General features: G+C 36.0%; 2 long non-coding RNA genes and 1 pseudogene across 3 annotated transcripts in view; 1 reads left to right on the top strand and 2 right to left on the bottom strand.

Moving 5' to 3' along the window:
• The window catches only part of LOC149798351 (uncharacterized), a 99,475-nt gene that overhangs the window by 10,800 nt on the left and 69,349 nt on the right, over positions 1–19,326 (bottom strand). The gene's annotated exons all lie outside the window — the stretch shown is intronic.
• On the top strand, positions 10,235–12,066 carry LOC149798355 (uncharacterized). Of its 2 annotated transcripts, none has more exons than XR_016421619.1 (2): positions 10,235–10,790; positions 11,596–12,066. It is a non-coding gene; the product is annotated as an uncharacterized LOC149798355 (long non-coding RNA). The 2 variants fall into 2 exon arrangements; XR_016421620.1 differs by lacking the exon at positions 10,235–10,790 and adding an exon at positions 11,212–11,500.
• LOC149798354 (uncharacterized) lies at positions 13,288–14,122 on the bottom strand (annotated as a pseudogene).

The following is a 19,326-nucleotide window of genomic DNA, read 5'->3' as shown; positions in this document are numbered from 1 at the left end:
ATGTAAATGTAAAAAGGCGACTTGACTTGGAGTCACATGAAATTGAGAGTATCTGGGTGGAAATCTTTCAAAATAATGCAAAATCTTTCCTAGCTGGTTTCATTTATAGACCACCTTCCTCCAAAGCATTTTGGAATGATAATTTTTTGAAACAAATAGAAAATGTTCTAGCACAGGAGAAAGAAACATATATACTCGGAGATATAAATAAGGACCTTCTCAATACTCAAATAAGGAACAACTGGATGGAATTTATTGAATCATTAGGCCTAGACCAGCTGGTAAATGAGCCTACAAGGGTAACAGAAAAATCAAGCACTCTTATTGATCACATTTATACTAACCTACCAGACAATGTGGCTTGTGTTAATGTACCGAATGTTGGTCTTAGTGACCACTATCCTACTTTTTTGACAAGAAAGGTTAAATGCAAGAAAAATAAGAAAAATACACATAAAACGATCACTTACAGATCGTTCAAAACTTTTAATGAAGAACAATTTCTCAATGACCTATATAAAATTCCATGGAGTATGATCCAAAATTTGGATGACATAGATGAAGCCAAGAGGGTGTGGACTGACTTGTTTATGGATGTAGTATCTAAGCATGCACCACTGAAAGTACATCGAGTAAAGACTGATATTCAACCTAATTGGCTTACTACTGAAATCCTAGATGCTATGAAAACACGAGACAAATTCAAGGCTATGGAAAACCATGCACAATATAAAGTATGGAGAAATAAAATAACAAGTATGATCAAAAAAGCTAAAAAAACTTATTATCAATCATTGCTTGAAAACAAAAAGAGCAACACAAACTCCATTTGGAAAGTCTTCAATGAACTCACTGGAGGAACAGACATAAAACAGACAAATAAAATTCACTCACTTCTGGTAAATGACACCATAGTCACTGATGAAACTGACATTGCAAATGTTTTCAATGATTTTTTCATCAACATTACCACAAAGTTAAAAGAGCCAGTGATAGAAAACAACTTTAATGAACTGAAAAAGTTCTGCAGCAGTAAAATCTCAAAGGAGGTATGTTTCTCTATCCCACCAGTGTCAAAAAACTTTGTTAAAAAATGTCTCAGTGAACTTGATACCAAGAAAGCTACAGGACTTGATCAGATTGGTCCACGACTCATTAAATCTTCTGCCTTTGCTATTGTAAATAGCATAACATTCATAATTAATTTAAGTATTGCAACCTCATCTGTCCCCAAAATATGGAAAACTGCAAAAGTAACTCCTATTCACAAATCTGGTTCTAAGGATGATGCTGATAACTACCGACCAATTTCAATACTACCAAACTTGTCAAAATTGATTGAAAAACATGTCCATGACTCATTCATGTCATATTTAACCAAACACTTGCAGTTACACCCTAATCAATCAGGCTTTAGACAGAACCATTCCTGTGAGACTGCCTTGATCTCCCTAACTGATAAATGGCTTCAAGCACTTGACCAAGGTAGAATAACAGGAACTGTATTTGTAGATTTCAGGAAAGCTTTTGACATGGTGGATCATGAAATCCTTTTGAAGAAACTGAAAATCTACCAGTGTGATGAAAGAACAATTAGATGGTTTACTTCGTACTTAAATGAGAGAACACAACATGTTTACATAAATAATGTTCCGTCTGAACCTGAAACAATTAGATATGGAGTACCACAAGGCTCAATTCTAGGTCCACTACTATTCATTTTATTTATTAATGACCTACCACTTTTACTAAGAGACTCAATAACATCTACAGATCTCTATGCAGATGACACAACATTGTCAGACATCCAAAACACAAAGCATGAGCTCGAAATTTCTTTACAGAATGCCCTAAACAAACTGGAAAACTGGTGCACATGTAATGACATGGTGGTAAATACTGGTAAAACTAAAATATTACTTATCTCAACACGGCAAAGAAGGACAAATCTTGATAGTGATGAACTATGTCTGACATGGAAGGATACAAATCTGCAAATAGTCTGTCATGATAGGCTACTTGGTGTTCTGGTAGATAATAACCTATCATGGACTGAACATATCAAACATACCAGTAAAAAAGTCAATTCAAGTTTATGGCTTCTCAGTAGGATAAGACATTTTCTCCCTGAAAGGCACAGGAAACTATTTTATAACAGTTACATACAACCCTATTTGGACTACTGTAGTACAGTATGGGGTAATTCAAATGATAAAAACATAGCAAAGCTGGCACATCTTCAAAAAAGAGCATTTGGGCTAATATCAATCCAGAAAGAAAGCAAGGAAAGTTTAGCTGGTAAGTTAAAAATATTACCTATTAAAGACCGAATCTGTTTGAGAAAAGCCAAATTAATGTACAGGATATCTCAGAATAGTGCTCCTGAATATTTACAATCACTATTCCAGTATAGGCTACCTGGTAATACTCCCCACCTGCGATCCATGTCAACCAAACAGTATAAAATTCCCAAACCAAATAAGGAGTTATTTTAAAAAAGTTTCCAATACTCTGGAACTCTGCTCTGGAATAGTATTCCAGCTGAGATTAGAAATGCCCACTCTATTTCCTTCTTCCAAACCCAATATATCCAGTGGCTTCAGAGATGCAGCTTAAATAAATGAATTCCTCTGTATGAGGGCCTCAAGGTAGATTAGTTTTTAGCTAATTGTGTTACCCTCTTTAAATAAGGTCATTATTATTATTATTATTATTATTATATCAATCGGAGTTTTCTGCACTTTTCGACTTGTACTGTTTTGGCATATCACGGGAATGTAACAGACCTTAAATGGACTACAAAACTTGAAAAGTGCTTCTCCATGGATAGCTGCATACATTTTTTGTGTGTACTATATTTTCGGTCTTGGTTCTCAAAATTTTATAGTGTGTTTTCTTTAGACAAGATGTTTTTTTGTCATGACATATGATTATAGATGCTTTGTGACCAAGTCACTAGCAGACGATCTTCTGTCAGCTTCTATATATTACCACCAAAATTGGTAATTTTGAACAAGGCAGAGCGAGGCAAAGTAAACTTCAAAGACTGATATTAACAGACAGCACGACTGACATTATGTATATATGTGTATGTTTTTTAACATTTTCTTGAGATACAAGAATCACACTTATTTTCCCAACACTATATAAAATCAATAGTAAATCTGTCCAAATACCATTAATATGGCTGCCGATTAAATCTTTTTGGATCTATCTTTAATCCTGAAAAGTGATAGCAATATTATGAGATTAAGCTAAAATAACTAGAAGCGACAGGAATTGCTATTAATATAATAGGTAATTTAGCATAATTATTTAACTACTCAATTGCATATAGCTGAGCTTTACCTATTTTTATACATTTTGTTTGAAAGACTGTATTGTACTTTAATACATTTTAAATGAAAAGCAATCTTTTTTAATTGAATGTGGTTTGGGGCATTTTATAAGTCTGAAACAAACTTTCCAAACGCTTCTTCTTTGAATTCTTTATTATAAATGTGTATTGTAAATTTATTCAACTGCAATGGGCGTTGTTGAATTATTTAAAAGAAAATTAATCAGCTTGACTGTTGCATCATAGATTCATTATTGATCGATATTTGTTATCTAGAGTATTAACATAAATATGTGCCATGTTTTACAATTCAACATTAAATTTATAAAAAAAATTACTTGTATTAAGTCCACAATCATGTTCAGTTTAAAGCAAAATGAGACATTTTGTCTCATTAAAAAGGGCCATAATGTGTACATTGGAGAGCAGGCAGGTACGGGGTAAACATACTTGTTACAAGAATGTGTGAAATACTTAAGAGGGGAAGGCAAAATTGTATATTTAACATGTACAAATGGCACTGCATGCACCAATTATCCTTCCAGCATTGGTGCAGAGACAATACATAGGTGGTCTGGAATTTGAGATGGGAGGCTAACATGTAAAGAAATATGTAATTTCATTACAAAAAATAGCAACATGAAAATCAATTATGTTGATAGTAGACGAAGTCTCGATGTTTAGTAAGCGACTTTTTTGAAAACTTGGAATCTATTTGTTCCTTAACTCATTCGGCCTCCGAGGTTTTTGTCGTTTTTGCCAGAAATGTGCGTAGGAAAGACATTTGGGGGCCTATTTCTGAATATATCACAATACATCGGCTTTCAACAGATTTTCCATGAGACTAAAGCGAGTTGTATTAGAAACATCCTTTTTCATTGATTATTTTGCTTGCGCATGAGCAGAAAGGTAAGAACTGGAGTTCCTTTTTTTTGTTTTTTGCTTAACTCATTCGGCCCTGATCCCATCTGTAGGCGTGATCCGGTTTCTGCATTCATTGGCCGATCCCGCCTGTAGTCGTGAATTGTTTACTGCATTCAATGGCCGATCCCGTCTCCAGGCATGATGAATGAGTGTTAGATACAACGTCTCTGACTGGTTAGAAATGGTTTATTCCAAGAACTAAACAACTATTAAACCAATCAGAAATAATTTTACTTTCATTTGTGGAAATTCGAATTGTTCAGAAGCCAAAGGCTAAAGTTTGAGAGCGATTTAACTACACGTGTTCTGTTCATGAAAAATCATAAATGATGGCGGACGGAAGAGTGATTTTTGATGAGAGCAAAAATGGGGAGTTTCTCGGGTTTGATCTTGAAAATATTGAGCAAGCTGAGGAAAAATATGCTTAGCAGTTGGATATTTTGTGAGATTTAGATTTGGACAGCGATGATGATGGAGTTCTTACGGACAAACGTTGCACATATGTTTGTAAATACTGTATAAATAAGTTGTGAAAGACTTCAACAAATAGGGAACAAATTAATCAATGTGTCGCAAATTCATTTGAAATAAATGGTGAAAATTTCGTGGATTTTGTTTGGATATAAGAAGAGAAATTAAAGTAAGAGTGAATGCATGTGCACGATGTTTTCAAACAGGTAAAAACTATGGGGCACAAGCAGCTAGACACGGCTTTGTGCTTCTGAGGCATAGCAGCAGACATACTGAAAACCAAAGATGATAAAAACTTTTGTTACGTTTTTTATTTTACCTCGAAAAACATGTTTTTTTTTACGTTTTTTATTTTTTTTGCGTTTTTTATATTTGGTACTTCCATTTTTTTTTTCATCGGCCATACAGGCAGTCCTCTGTCATACTCTAGATAACAAATATCGATCAATAATGAATCTATGATGCTAGCCTACGATACTTTACGTAAACATGCTACAAAGTGCTGATATCTGGTAGTGTAGGCCAGGCGTGTATACACTGGAAGATGACGCTGTGTTTAACCTTTTGCAGTCCCTTTTTTGGAACATTTCGCATGCTATAAAGTCCAATTTTTGTAGTTTTTTGAGTATTTAGTAGTCATCAGATTAGGATAAATATCTTTCACAAAATAGCAATTACAGACTGAAATTGACTGTAAGCTATGCCTAAACAATTTTCATATAGTTTATAGGTCTAGTTGACTATGAAAACGTCTTTTAGAAACTTTTCAGTTGATATTCCACATAATAGTCGTAGTGTCTCGTGGGAAAATAGATTTTCCCACAGCGACAGCTCGGTGCGTAGGCCGAGCTGCCTGGGCTACAGAAAGATACTGGCTCGTGCTGAAGCATTACATACACAACTAACGGACCAGTAGCAGTTAAGATTGTCTGATAGTAAATTACGAAATTAAAATGCTGAAAGAAAAAAGTGAAGAATGGAAACATGTTTTAGTACTAGATGAAAAAGATAACGTCACTTTGAGCAAAGTTAGTTGCATTTATTGTAATAAAGAATTTCACGGTGGTGTTGTACGTATAAGAGGTCACTTACTTGGAGATCCAAAGTGTGGCATCAGGAAATGTTCAAAAGTTCCATGTGAAGTGCAGCAGGCCTTACAGAAGCTGCAGTCAGTGAGACTAGAAGCGGAAGCGAAAAAACAGAAACTCGATGCACTGGATAAAGCCACAAAAGCTGCTAGTAGTGAGGCAAGTGAGAAGCAGATGTTGTTACCCTCTATGTTCACAAGTGCTACGAAAAAGGATGCAGACAAAGCTGTCGCTTGTTTGTTTTATACCAGCAGCATACCTTTCGCTATTGCCGACAGTACTTATTTTAAGGCTGCAATAGCTGCCGTGGCAAAATGTGGTCCTCACTATAAAGCACCAAGCAAAATCAAAATTTCAACTGAAATGCTAGCTAAGGAAGTACATCAAGTGGAACAATCTATGGCCTCTTTTAAGGAAGAGGCCGTCAAGCACGGATTTACGCATATGTCTGATGGTTGGACAAATGTGCAGAACAAGCCCGTTGTTAACTTTCTTGCAGCTACTGGTGACAGCTGTATTTTTCTCAATGCTTTGGATACTTCTGGCGAAAGCAAAGATGGATCGTTTATTGCTGGTGAGATACCAAAGTGCATTGTATCGTATGGCATGGAAAGTGTTGTACAAGTTATTATATACAGTGCATCAAATTGTGTTGCAGCTCATACGATGTTACAGCAGCAATATCCTAATATAGTTTTCTCGCCATGCACGACTCACTGTCTGGATCTTTCACTTGAAGACATAGGGAAGCTGCCATAGATAGATAGTGTAATTACTGATTCTAAAGATATCGTTAAATTCATCACGAATTACCAGTATTCCCAGACATGTTTTCGCAATCATTCTCATCTAAAGCTTCTAAAGCCCGGCGAAACGAGATTTGCTACTCACTTTATTATGCTCCAACACTTGAGTACAGTTAAGGATGCTCTGCAGGAAACTGTGACAAGTCTCAAGTACAAAAAATGGCTAAATGATAGTTTATAAAGAGAAAGGCGAGGCAGTCACAAGCATGATTTTGAATGGAACGTTTTGGAGCTCGGTGGAAACAATAACTAAAGTGTGTGAGCCGATTGTTGAGCTACTGCGACTGGCTGACGGAGAAGTACCTTATACAGGAAAAGTATATTGGAAAACGTTCCAAATCAATCAGTCTGTGGAAGCTGCTGATTTACCACCAGCACGAAAAAAAAAAAATTCGCCAGTTCGTTATGGACAGATGCAAAATGTTGCATACAGATCTACATGCAGCCGGCTTTGTGCTCGATCCTGAGTATTCTCATTTTTTGCAACATCAAAACGAAGAAGTCGTCTCAGGCTTTCACGCGGTGATAGAAAGAATATACCATGATGATGTTCAGTCGCAGGTGAAAGCCGTGCAACAGCACGCCGTGTATCGTGCAGGACAAGGATTATTTGCTCGACCGATGGCGGTTGCAGCTGCTAAAGAAATGCCTGCATACAGGTGGTGGATGTCATTTGGAGCTCACGTTCCAGAGCTGCAACAAGTTGCGGTTAGGGTCTTAGCACAGGTGATGTCCGCCTCAGCCTGCGAGAGAAACTGGTCAACATTTGACTTCATTCACATGAAAAAGCGAAACCGTATGCAGTGCAAGAGAGTGCGAGATGTAGTGTTTGTGCATGCAAATCTTTGCCTAAAGGAAAAGCTGGACAATATAAATTATATGGAGGAAACCATAGAGTGGTCAGATCAGTCAGATGGTGATAACGACATGGAGTGAAAAAAATTTCAATGTTATCTGGACTACGGTTTAAAACTTTTGACATTTTTTCATATCTGTATCACTGAAACTTTAAACTGGTATGTAGCTTGTAAATAAGTAAAATATTGATTTTTGTGTTGCCTAAATACTACTGGAACGTTTTTTTTTTTTTTTTTATTTATTGAGAAAAAAATGCGTTTTTTTAAAACGTTTTTTATTTTAATTTTAACGTTTTTAACATCTATGCTGAAAACGGTGCTGGGGCCGAATGAGTTAACTACCATTCACATTTTACTATGCTTCCATACACCATGTTCATAATACAATTACATACAAATTAACAGCATAGCACAGTAAAACCACACACACACACACTCTCTCTCTCTCTCTTTCTATATATATATATATATATATATATATATATATATATATATATAAATATAAATAACATAATGTTAGCAACTTGTCTTTTCAGTTAAGTGTAAATGTGGATAATGTTTGCATTTTTTAAGCATACAATGTTAGTTTTACCAATGCAAACTTAAAATTAAAAATAACATAAAGATAGCCAAGTTTTATAAAAAAAATTCGGTGTTTATGTGTATGTGTGTGTGTGTGTGTATATATATATATATATATATATATATATATATATATAATACATTTGGGGATTTGTTCATTCTTTTTTAAATTACTTTCAATATTTTCTCTTCACAGTATACAGTCCCAGAACAAAAGTAAATCTTGCAGAGAGAATTCAGTTACCATTGAAGCTGGGATTTGCACTGACCATTCACAAGTCTCAAGGAATGACACCTGACAGGTTTGTTCGATAATTGACTTAATAAGTTGTAAATTAAACTATTTTTATTTCTGTGTTTTACTTTTTTTCACTGAAACTTCAGGTTTGCTCTGTTAATTCAGCATTAAGCATAAGGAATATGCAACAGGAATTTGTTATTCATACCTGCTTTAAGGAACAGATTTTGTGGGATATATTTGTTTTCATGTTTCACATCCCTCTTTGCCTAATGCTACTATACCATGGAGAACACTTTTGAATTGATACTCTGCACTTGGTGGCTGGGCATGTTTGTCGAGCAATGAATGCAGGCAGTTATCGAGTTGTTCTGCTGTAGGAGGTAAGCAAGTTGTTAGGTTTACTTGGATGTCATGCATTAGTTTGGTTCTATTTATCATATGGAGGTTTCTCTTAGTAGCAGATAAAGGTGGAGGGTTAGGGACTGATACATCAAGATGGCATATAATGCAGAGGTGATCTGATGCAAGTTCATGGGATACCAGGGAGGACAGTAGAATGTTATCATCAGGTCTATGAAGAATCCAGTTGAACTGAGTGTGAATGCATTATTGTGACTGCATTAGTATGTCTACAGCCTTATGGGTCTTAATTCAGTAATGTGTGGATTGAGGCTTTTTCTAGTTTTGTCCTCAGTGGTTGTGGATTACTAGAGGCATATGATGTAGCATTAACATGTTTTGCACCAGCATTACCTTTCTTCGACAAACTGCTCTGTCCAGGAATTATGTTATTGAGGTTTCTTCTATACTAGAGGGCATTTGGATGGGAGCTGGGCCCATTGTATGTTGCCCTTTGTTGACAGAATTCATTTTCTACAACATCAGAATTAATTTGGGCTGGGGTAACATGCCATGACATGTTTATGACTTTTCTACATAGCTAGTCAACTCCGAAAATGCATGCATAGAGGTCTTCAATGCACTGATGCGACAGAAGCTTCTTTGCCTTTTATGTTGATGAGACATCTTCTCTTTTGGCTATGGTTTCCTCCCATCTCTTGAACCAATGGAGGATTTGCAGGTTCTCATGCAGCCTCATGTCATTTGCCTGAGATATGGGTCTTTGCTCATGAAAATTTCTTCTCAATCTGGATGTGTGCTTCAAGAGAGTGAGGCTCCATTCCCAAACCAAAATGCATCCTTGCTGAAAGCTTGTGGCAAGCTTGCGGTAAGCTTGCGATAAGCTAGTTTGATGTTTATAAGCTAACATGGATGCTTGCGCAAGCTTGTACAAGCAAGTGCAGGCTTAGGCAAGATAGCTGGATATAACCGCAAGCTTGCACAAGCTTGCGCAAGCTTGTACAAGCTTTCTTGTTTGCTTCAGAAATTAAAACTAGCTTGCACAAGCTTTCTTGTTTGTTTCATAAAGTAAAACTAGCTTGCGCAAGCTTACTTGTATGTTTCAGAAAGTAAATTTAAACTAGCTTGCAACAAGTTTCTTCATATATATATATATATATATATATATCCATTGCTTGTGAAAGTTTGAGACCATGTATCCAAGTAGCAGGCACCATCACTGTCACGCCCCTACGAAAACAAAGTCATGACTTGATGAACAATCATGAAGTGTTCATGAAAGTTCCTCAAGTAAGTTCATGAGCTTCAAGAATTTTGATGAATCATGTACTTGAAGTTCATGAACACACTGATGAATTTTTATGAACTATTATAATATCTTTGAAGTTCCTGAAATGTCATGAACTAATGGTTCATGAACAATTCAAGTACTTTGATGCAATACCATGGTATTTCTTAAAAAAATGTATATTAAATATCTATATCATTATATTCATAAAATGTTCATGAAAATTTATCATACGAACTTCTCACAATATTAGTGAAATTTAAATAAAGGTGAATTTTTTCTTCTTTTTTTAAAATGATATACTGTATAAATGTTCATACAGATCTTTAATTCAATACTTGTTTACTTAACCTGAGTATTTCTGGATTAATATGGGAAAATATTTTCTGGCCAGCATCAACAAAATGTATTTGCTTTAAAAAGCTTTCAATGACTTTGTCCTAACGTTTTTTTTCTTCTCTCCATTACTGTTATAAACTGCTTATTCTATTGACTTAGTCACTGGTTGCCAATTTGCAGTAAAAACCGAAATATATTAACAACGATTATTCTGATTGGATGACTTTGAAAAAAGACGTGATATGATTGGTTAATATACGCGCGCGATTTCAACAGTTAAGCTTCCTCAGAAACCAAAGATCATGCAGATGGTTAGGCAAAAACCTCGAACAAAAACCGTGGACTCCATGGAATGGACAGATGAGAATATTTTAAATATCATTTTTTTAAAGTAAGTAGAAGTGCAGAGAAGCGACTTTGAAGAATGTGAAGGAAATGATTTGGTGAGAGCAAAATTAGGCGGAAAAGCGTACCAAGCCCGGATGACCAGAATTACGGTGAGTATCTTTTTCTTGGTCATTCGTGATTATTTCAGTAGAAGTTATATGGATATTTTATTGGTTTATATATGTCATCATATTATTTATAACCAAGCTAATGACACGATTTTGTTCAGACCTAATTTAAACTTGCTCATCGAAGTTTTGAAAATCACTAAACATTATCACCCCCACCCACCCCCCAGTTCTCGATACCAGACGTGGTTCGATATCGATAGGAGTTGAGATGTTCGAGATCGTTTTCTTTTACATGACATCACTATTTCTATAATCTGATGTAATTTCGTAATTTAAAAAAAAAAACCTTAAGAAAATAGTTAATGCGTGAAACTGTTCACAATAAAAGTGCAAATAACAACGTGATGAAACCGGAAGCAGCTATACGCAACATGCGGAGTCGGAGTGGATGCATGTGACATACTAAGGGCCTATACCACACAAGTCTGGCGTTTTATCAATAAAAAATGGCGAAAATATTTGAAAGCATGAAATAACCGTTATCTGTAATATATACGGTTATTTAGTGTAACGGTGTTGTCAAAAAAAATGTCATATTTTACTGAATAAAACATCCGTCTCCTGTGACTATACCTATGGCTAGACAGATTCAGTTAATATAAAACAGTGACAAAATTCTGCAATAATATAAATGCTCAGTATTATGTGTAAGGGATTAAATCATTTTTGAGTTGGATCATATTATTCCAGTAAGTAAAGTGGGGTACAATGATAATGTGCTAAAAGCTAAAAACAATGTTGATCAGAGATTATCTGTAATTAACTAACTTTACCTTTTTTTCAGACCAGACAGCAGAAAAGTAAAATTGGTAGAGGATGAAGTTTGTAGGTTAAGGATGAAAATTTGAAAACTGGAGGATTCAAGATGGAAGAGACATTAAATTGTGACTGCTGCAACAATGTTAAAGATCCAAACAGTAATCAGATGGAACAGCTTAAGTTGCAGAAGGAGACATTCAGTAGTGACATTGGACAGGATTTGATTAAATTATAGACCCTGAACATCTTCACAAAAGAGTTATCAGACAGGTCAGTCTCTGGAAGAAGATTGGTCAGGAGAAACCCCAGCTGAAAGACAGCCCCATGACGATGAAATATGCTTCAACAGTTGATTGCAGGCAACTGCCCCAATATCTCTTGAACATTTTTCAAAGAAAAATTACAGAACATACAAAAAGTGTTGCTAAGGGTAAAAAAAAAGAATATCACTTGTCAGTTTAAATTTATCTGAAATCAAATACAGTTTTTAAGATAATATGTTGCATTTTATACTGTATTAACCCCATCCCCCATCTAAGGTTATTGTATGATTCAGGATGAATAGGTATTTGTGACTTCTCAGGTTATCATATTTTGTTTTATAGGCACTGTTCGTGAAGTCATGAATCATTGAGAAACTTTGTTCATCATAGTTCATGAATATGTTCATGCACTTGTTCATGAATGATGATCATCCAGTTTGTGGACTGTTTTCAATTCATGCACATTCTAGAATAATTCATGAACCTTTTGATGAACTTTCATGAACGGTTCTTGAACCAAGTTCATGAACAGTTCATTCATTATTCATGATCATTTCATAGGGGCGTGACACTTGCAGCTAGGGGAACACATTAAAGCTTCTGCAGCCTTGGGTAAGCTTGCAGTGAATGAATAAACTTGAACAATGGAATTAAACTTAATGTTTTGGCAGAACAGATTTGTTTTCCACTGCATTGCAACTATAAGATTGCATTATTTAATCATTAAATATGCAGATTACTTCATTGGAATGAAGTAAAACTTTGCAATATATTATGATAATTTGGTCCACCAGGAGCAGTTGAGTCTAAAATGCATTTTTGGACAGGGGCCTTCGGACTCCCAGACCCCCCCCCCCTTTCACATTTTCAGGGTTTTTTTTGGAAGGGGGGAAAACACAATCATGTCTGATTTTTGAAAGCCCAGATGCTTGTAGCAAGAAATCTCTGCAAGCTTGCAACAAGCTAGTAACAAGCTTGCGCAAGCTAGTAACAAGCTTGCACAAGCTTGTGTATACTTATTGTACTAGGTAAATAATAACAAGCTTGCGCAAGCTTGTGCAAGCTTAAGCTTTCGCAAGCTTGTGCATGCTTATGACACTTTTGTTAAATAAGCTTGCTGCAATGTTCCAAATACAAGCTTGCCGCAAGCTTTATAAATAAGCTTGCTGCAATGTTCCAAATACAAGCTTGCCGCAAGCTTGCTGCAATGTTCCAAATACAAGCTTGCCGCAAGCTTTATAAATAAGCTTGCGCAAGCTTGCTGCAATGTTCCAAATACAAGCTTGCCGCAAGCTTTAAAACAAGCTTGCAATTTTGGTTTGGGTTCAGTCCCAAGCTTGGTACTGAGTCATAAGGTTTCTCATCTTTTCCATGGCATATGGATATATGTGTATTTGTGCTAAGGCTCTGTGGATTTGCAAAGGGCTTGTTTTATCCCAGTTAAAGGCATCAACCTACATCTGCCATTGAAGGTTGTTCTTGTCAGGCAGTTCAAGGTTTCTAGTGCAGCCTTGTTTGACCCCACTTTTCATATAAATATTATTTCGTATTTTTTTTGATGACATGTGAGTAATCCATGCTGAATACAACTGTTTGATCAGGATTTACTGGGCTTGTCACATTAATATTTGTTGAACTCATATTAATTCCATGCATATGCATAAATGAACGATTGGATTGGGCACCATCCATGTTCACATAAGATGTAGTAAATCCATAGACAGATAGTTTGTCTACTGCTCCTCAGAACAATGTATATAATTATGATGCCTGGGCCTGTCTAGTGATGAAGTGTACAAATGGAAATCGAAAACCTGTGAGGCCAAGGAACACCATCTGCAATGCATAATTACCTAATGACTTCATTTGTTTTCCATCTTTTAGGGTTTTGATCATGTTGCCTTTAACTCCATAATCTGAAAAATCCACAAGTTCAATTACATCACCGTTTTTAGCAATCTGTAAATCTTCTTGAATTTACATCTCATCGAAAATGATACCACCTGTTAAGCCCTCAGCAGGAACATTTAATCTCTTTGCTTCTGAATATATCCAGTTAAAAATATCATCTTGAAAGCCTACATAATGCTGTATGTTGTTCTTGTAAAGAACTATAGTACTTGGAGAGGGTAATAAAATAAAATTGCTGTCTCTTAGGCTTTTATGTGCTTAATGAGGACTTCTTGTGTGTAGGTCTAAACAAACTGAAATTAACTTCTTACTCCATCGATGACCTCTTGAATCCTTGGCAACACTATTTTTGGTCAGACATAACAGAAAGTCTAACATTTCAGGGGAGGCATCTGGAAAAAGTTTCTTAAAATCTTCCAATGTTACTGTTTTATGACATCCTTGGAGTGCCTCGGTATCTTCATTTTTCTTCCCCTATATCTTCCATGTTCCTACTTTCCGTGACTATCAATTTTTGACAAGCCCTACATGCCTTAGACCCTTGGGCAAGATATTTGATGACACGCAAGCAATTTACAGATCTCACTGTCTTTTTTTATTTCACCTGTCTTTTCAGAGGCGAGGGTCTCAACAAAGTGATTTCTTTTACATATAACTGAGTTGGTTACTCTCGTGCCTTCACACAAGTTAACACTTTCGACTTGCTGACACACTGCCTGTATTCCATCCCTACTGCATTCAAATTCATTATTGATGAATAAGCTACTTAAATTTACTTCCTTGCCAACAATTTTCAGGATCCAGTCATTCTCCCAAAATGTCAAATGTTTGAAAATTGGAACTCCATTGCATGATAATCTAGTTAGTACCAAGCATTCTAATAAACCCTGTTTAACTTCATTAACTTTGTATGTCTCAGGAAGATCACCTTTTATCAAGTCTATATGTTCCTGCCGAGACATATTCTGACATCCATCTTTGAACGCATCAATTGGTTTTATGAAAATTCAAACATATTTTGTTCCATTTCTTTTTATACCACACATGTGATTCTTTGTGTTAGGAAACAACTGCTCGACATACTTTCCAAATAAATGAATATCTTGTAACGGTTCCAGGCCTTTGCACACTAATTCGAGTTTGTAAGTACTGTACAGATCATCCGCCTCTATTTCTGCTCCATCTTACACTTTCAGTCATAACAGTAACCTGAAAAATGAAGGCGCTGTTATGATAATGTACTTACCATAATATGTTTGTCAATTACCATGAGTAAAGTGACAACATGTGTATGTATTTTATAGGCAAATGATGGATTTGATTTAATTAATAAAGCAGAGGACTATCTGGTTGAAAACAATACTGCATATTTCATGTACATGTTTTCATGTCATCTTGTTTCATTCTGTTTTCATTACAGGACTCCACCATATGAATACCTTGCAAATGTTGAAGCTGAAGACCCAGGTACCCAGGATGACTTATTTCAGTGTGAAACAATTACTGAAAAAGATGAATTCCAAGAGGAAGAGCAAGCCTTGGATGATGTCAATCAGATAATTGCTAACTTACCACTTGAAGAAGATGATACAGATGTGACAATGATTCCTGTTGATTTTGACATAAGGCAATGTATTCGTGAATTAATGATGGACAATGTTCAAACTCCCATGCATAAAGAAACTAATGACCTTGCAATGCATCTATTAACTCATTCGGCCCCAGCACTGTTTTGCTGATATGCCTCAGAAGCACAAAGCTGTGTCGAGCTGCTTGTGCCCCATAGTTTTTACCTGTTTGAAAACATCGTGCACATGCATTCACTCTTACCTTAATTTCTCTTCTTATATCCAAACAAAATCCACGAAATTTTCACCATTTATTTTAAATGAATTTGTCGACACATTGATGTAATTTGTTCCCTATTTGTTGAAGTCTTTCACAACTTATTTATACAGTATTTACAAACGTATGTGCAACGTTTATCCGCAAGAACTCCGTCATCATCATCATCTTCGGACGATTCAATCTCAGAAACTTATATGTCCAAATCTAAATCTCACATAATATCTAGCTGCTGAACATATCTTTCCTCAGCTTGCTCAATATTTTCAAGATCAAACCCGAGAAACTCCCCATTTTTGCTCTCATCAAAAATCACTCTTCCGTCCGCCATCATTTACGATTTTTCATCAACAAAACACGTGTAGTTAAATCGCTCTCAAACTTTAGCCCTTGGCTTCTGAACAATTCAAATTTCCACAAATGAAAGTAAAATCATTTCTGATTGGTTTAATAGTTGTTTAGTTCTTGGAATAAAACATTTCTAACCAATCAGAGACGTTGTATCTAACACTCATTCATCACGCCTGGAGATGGGATCGGCCATTGAATGCAGTAAACAATTCCTGACTACAGGCGGGATCGGCCAATAAATGTAGAAACCGGATCACGCCTACAGACGGGATCGGGGCCGAATGAGTTAAAGGATGAAAATTTTAATAGAGTCCAGATATTCATTGGTAAACAGTTTCAAGTTATTATGAAGTTAACTGAAAACCTGCAGATGAATAAAGATGCTATAAATGGTGTCAAACCAGAATTCTTATCTGAATTCTACAAAAAGTGTCACACATACCAAACAAGTGATGAGTAAAAAGCTTTCATGCTTTTTGCTGGTTGCTGATAAACCTGTACATTCACATGCTGCTTTGTACCACGCGTGTTTTAATTTAACAGTAGATGTTAGAAAATACTTGTCGAAGGAAAAGGAGAAACTTTTACCCATTTCGTCAAGAATGATTTCAGAAAGACAGTGTTCTTCATCTGTTACAGGTAGTGCCAGAAGTAAGATTCGGTATGTTGGTGGTTATTGTCTGGCCAAGCTGTGATTCAAGTATAATAGTATCCAGCAGTCAAATCGCTTCAACACGTCAGAACAAGGCCAGTCATGTTATGCAGAAGCCAAGTGCAAAATGACAATTTTGGATGGACTGAAGCCGATGGAACATCATCTCAAAGAGTCGACAGATGACCCTGAAAGTTTGACAGAAACCGAAAGAAAACAGTTTCTCACAAGACGATTGACCAATATTTCTGATGACATGTTTAAATTATTCATGGAACTGTGTTCCCAGTTGCCCAAATTATTAATTGATAAAAACACTAATATGTATGGGTCAAATTTGCACCAGTTTTGTATAAGTGAATTATTGGGCTCGGGTGCACTGTATTATCTCTGGTCTGGAATGATATGCAAAAGATGTTTTGAGGAAGATCTGATTTATGATTTATCACTGAAAGCCTCATGCATACAATAACTTTTCGAAGAGATAATTCAAAAATTTCTTCTGTCATGCTAAATCAATTTAGAAAGGACATTCTGCAGGCAATGTCAGTTGAAAAGAAAATGGCACATCGAAAACAAATAAGAATTTAAAAACAGGCTTGTACCAAATTATTACCTATTTCCTACAAGAACATCATTGAGGGTAAGTCAAAAGACAAGGTTGTTTCTCATCACTTGCTGAAATCTGGTATTTTGGAAGACAAGTCGTTTCTTATGTCCTTCAAGAGAGAAGAACTGAAAAATGTAAAGCATATGGGATTAACTCTTTACCTTCTGCAAGTACTTGCTGCCATGGCTACTAAGCCTGGTAAGCAGCCTGCCTTCTAGCAGCAGTTTGTAGACTGAACCCCAGAGCATCATGATAGCTGCCTGAGTGAGAACTTCTTGAGTTATTTACATGCTGTCTACATTTGCTGTATTAATTTTGTCCCAAGCAAATTATGTAATTTAATAAAAAATAAAATTTTAAACACTTACCAATGATTTGTGCCACTCATTTCCACCAACAAGTACATATAATCCACAGGAATCAATGTTTATATTCACATATTTATAATAAATAAATTAGATCTCAATATATGTGTTTAAATGTATATTAGATTATTTTTCTCACCACTATTTTGCACACCAATGTGTCCACTATTTTAATGCAGATTTGGTAATTTTTTAGGATACTGCCTGAAGCACGTAAAAAGAAATCTATCTCCCTTGCATTTTCTTCTAAAATAAATGTTGGCCCTGAAACTGCTGTACAGTTGTCCACATTTACAGGTCTCACGTGTTCCGACCAGATTTGTTTGTCTTACATTTCATCCTCAGATTCAGATAAATCTGAAATGTCAGGTGTCGAAACTGGACTTATAATAATATCCAATCCTTCATCTTTAATCTGGTTAAAATCAATATCACTTTCAAATCCTTCAAAGCTTCCATCAGAATTGTCGTCGGAATACATGAATGTTGACATTTTGTTTTACTGTCACCATTGACCTTGTTTTCAATAGAATTTCCCGCTTATATGCTGTAAAACTACTAATAGAATATGTTCATCATTTTATGAAAGGACTATTTTCATTGGCTAAATATTATAAAAGAGAACGGATGTTTATAATTTCATCCAATACAAAGCTTTAATATGAAACGTGTATATGCGTATCTGGGGTTTCCAAACCCTTGGCCACAAACGCATGTATGAGCCAGCTGGGACAGAGAGAGTATTATTAGCAGCTTGTATACGCGTCTCTGGGGTTACAAGGCTATTTTTATGGTCGCATACATGCGTCAGCAGAAGGTAAAGAGTTCATTAATACTGCATTTAAGTGAGCAACAAGATCCATTTTCACCTAGATTTAAACTGGACATATACCATTACGGCAAAAGAGCAAACAAGAAGATAAAGAGCTGTAATTTCAGTTTATACTTGGATGGTGTGTACACTCTAATATCATTAACACACTAACCCCTAGCGATGACTTTACGGGGCAGGAGGTAGTAGCCTGCTGCCGAGCTCTGTAGCGTCATGGGCATGCATGATACACTAATGTGGATGGCATTATAGAAAGGTAGACAGATGTAGCTCTACAATGATACCAAATAATCTGGAATATCTAGTTGCACTACAAAATACAGATAGAAAAACCTCATTTTTTGGACCCGACTTTTTTTTACGCAAAATTCGCCTGTGGTCGAAATCCCATTTTGTGTACAGATTTTAGACTTTTTGGTCTCAGATCTAAAGCAAACCGGTATCAACTGCAAGCAGACAGATGAGCCTTTGCAAAAAGTAGGATAAGATGGGTATTTGGAATAAAGAGTGGTCTCCATATGAAAATAATGGCTCAGTCCAACTTTTACCCTTCTGCTCATGTGCGAGTCTAATAGCCAACGAAAAACGATGTTTCTAACACAACTTGGCAGTATGTTATTGAAAGATGACCGGGGATTTGGTGTTTTCGAGTCTATTCAGAAATAGCTTTCAAAATGTGTTTCCTACTTGATTTTCTGGCAAAATTGGCAAAAACCTCCAGGGGTTAATGTGTTAACCCTTTACCTCATACAAGCGTCTTTGGACACCCCTACTCCATTCGCATGGAAGCACCTTTTGACGCCTCTACAAGATTCGCATGGAAGCACCTTTTGACGCCTCTACAAGATTCGCATGGAAACGCCTTTTGACGCCTGCTGTAAACATCAGCCATTTTGAGCTAGTTTTCATAGAGCCACCTTCAGGGAA

The sequence above is a fragment of the Sinohyriopsis cumingii genome, chromosome 6 (assembly GCF_028554795.1).
Source record: "Sinohyriopsis cumingii isolate HCF-2022 chromosome 6, ASM2855479v2, whole genome shotgun sequence".
Taxonomy (NCBI): Eukaryota; Metazoa; Mollusca; class Bivalvia; order Unionida; family Unionidae; genus Sinohyriopsis; species Sinohyriopsis cumingii.
This window is presented reverse-complemented; position numbering and strand designations above follow the sequence as displayed.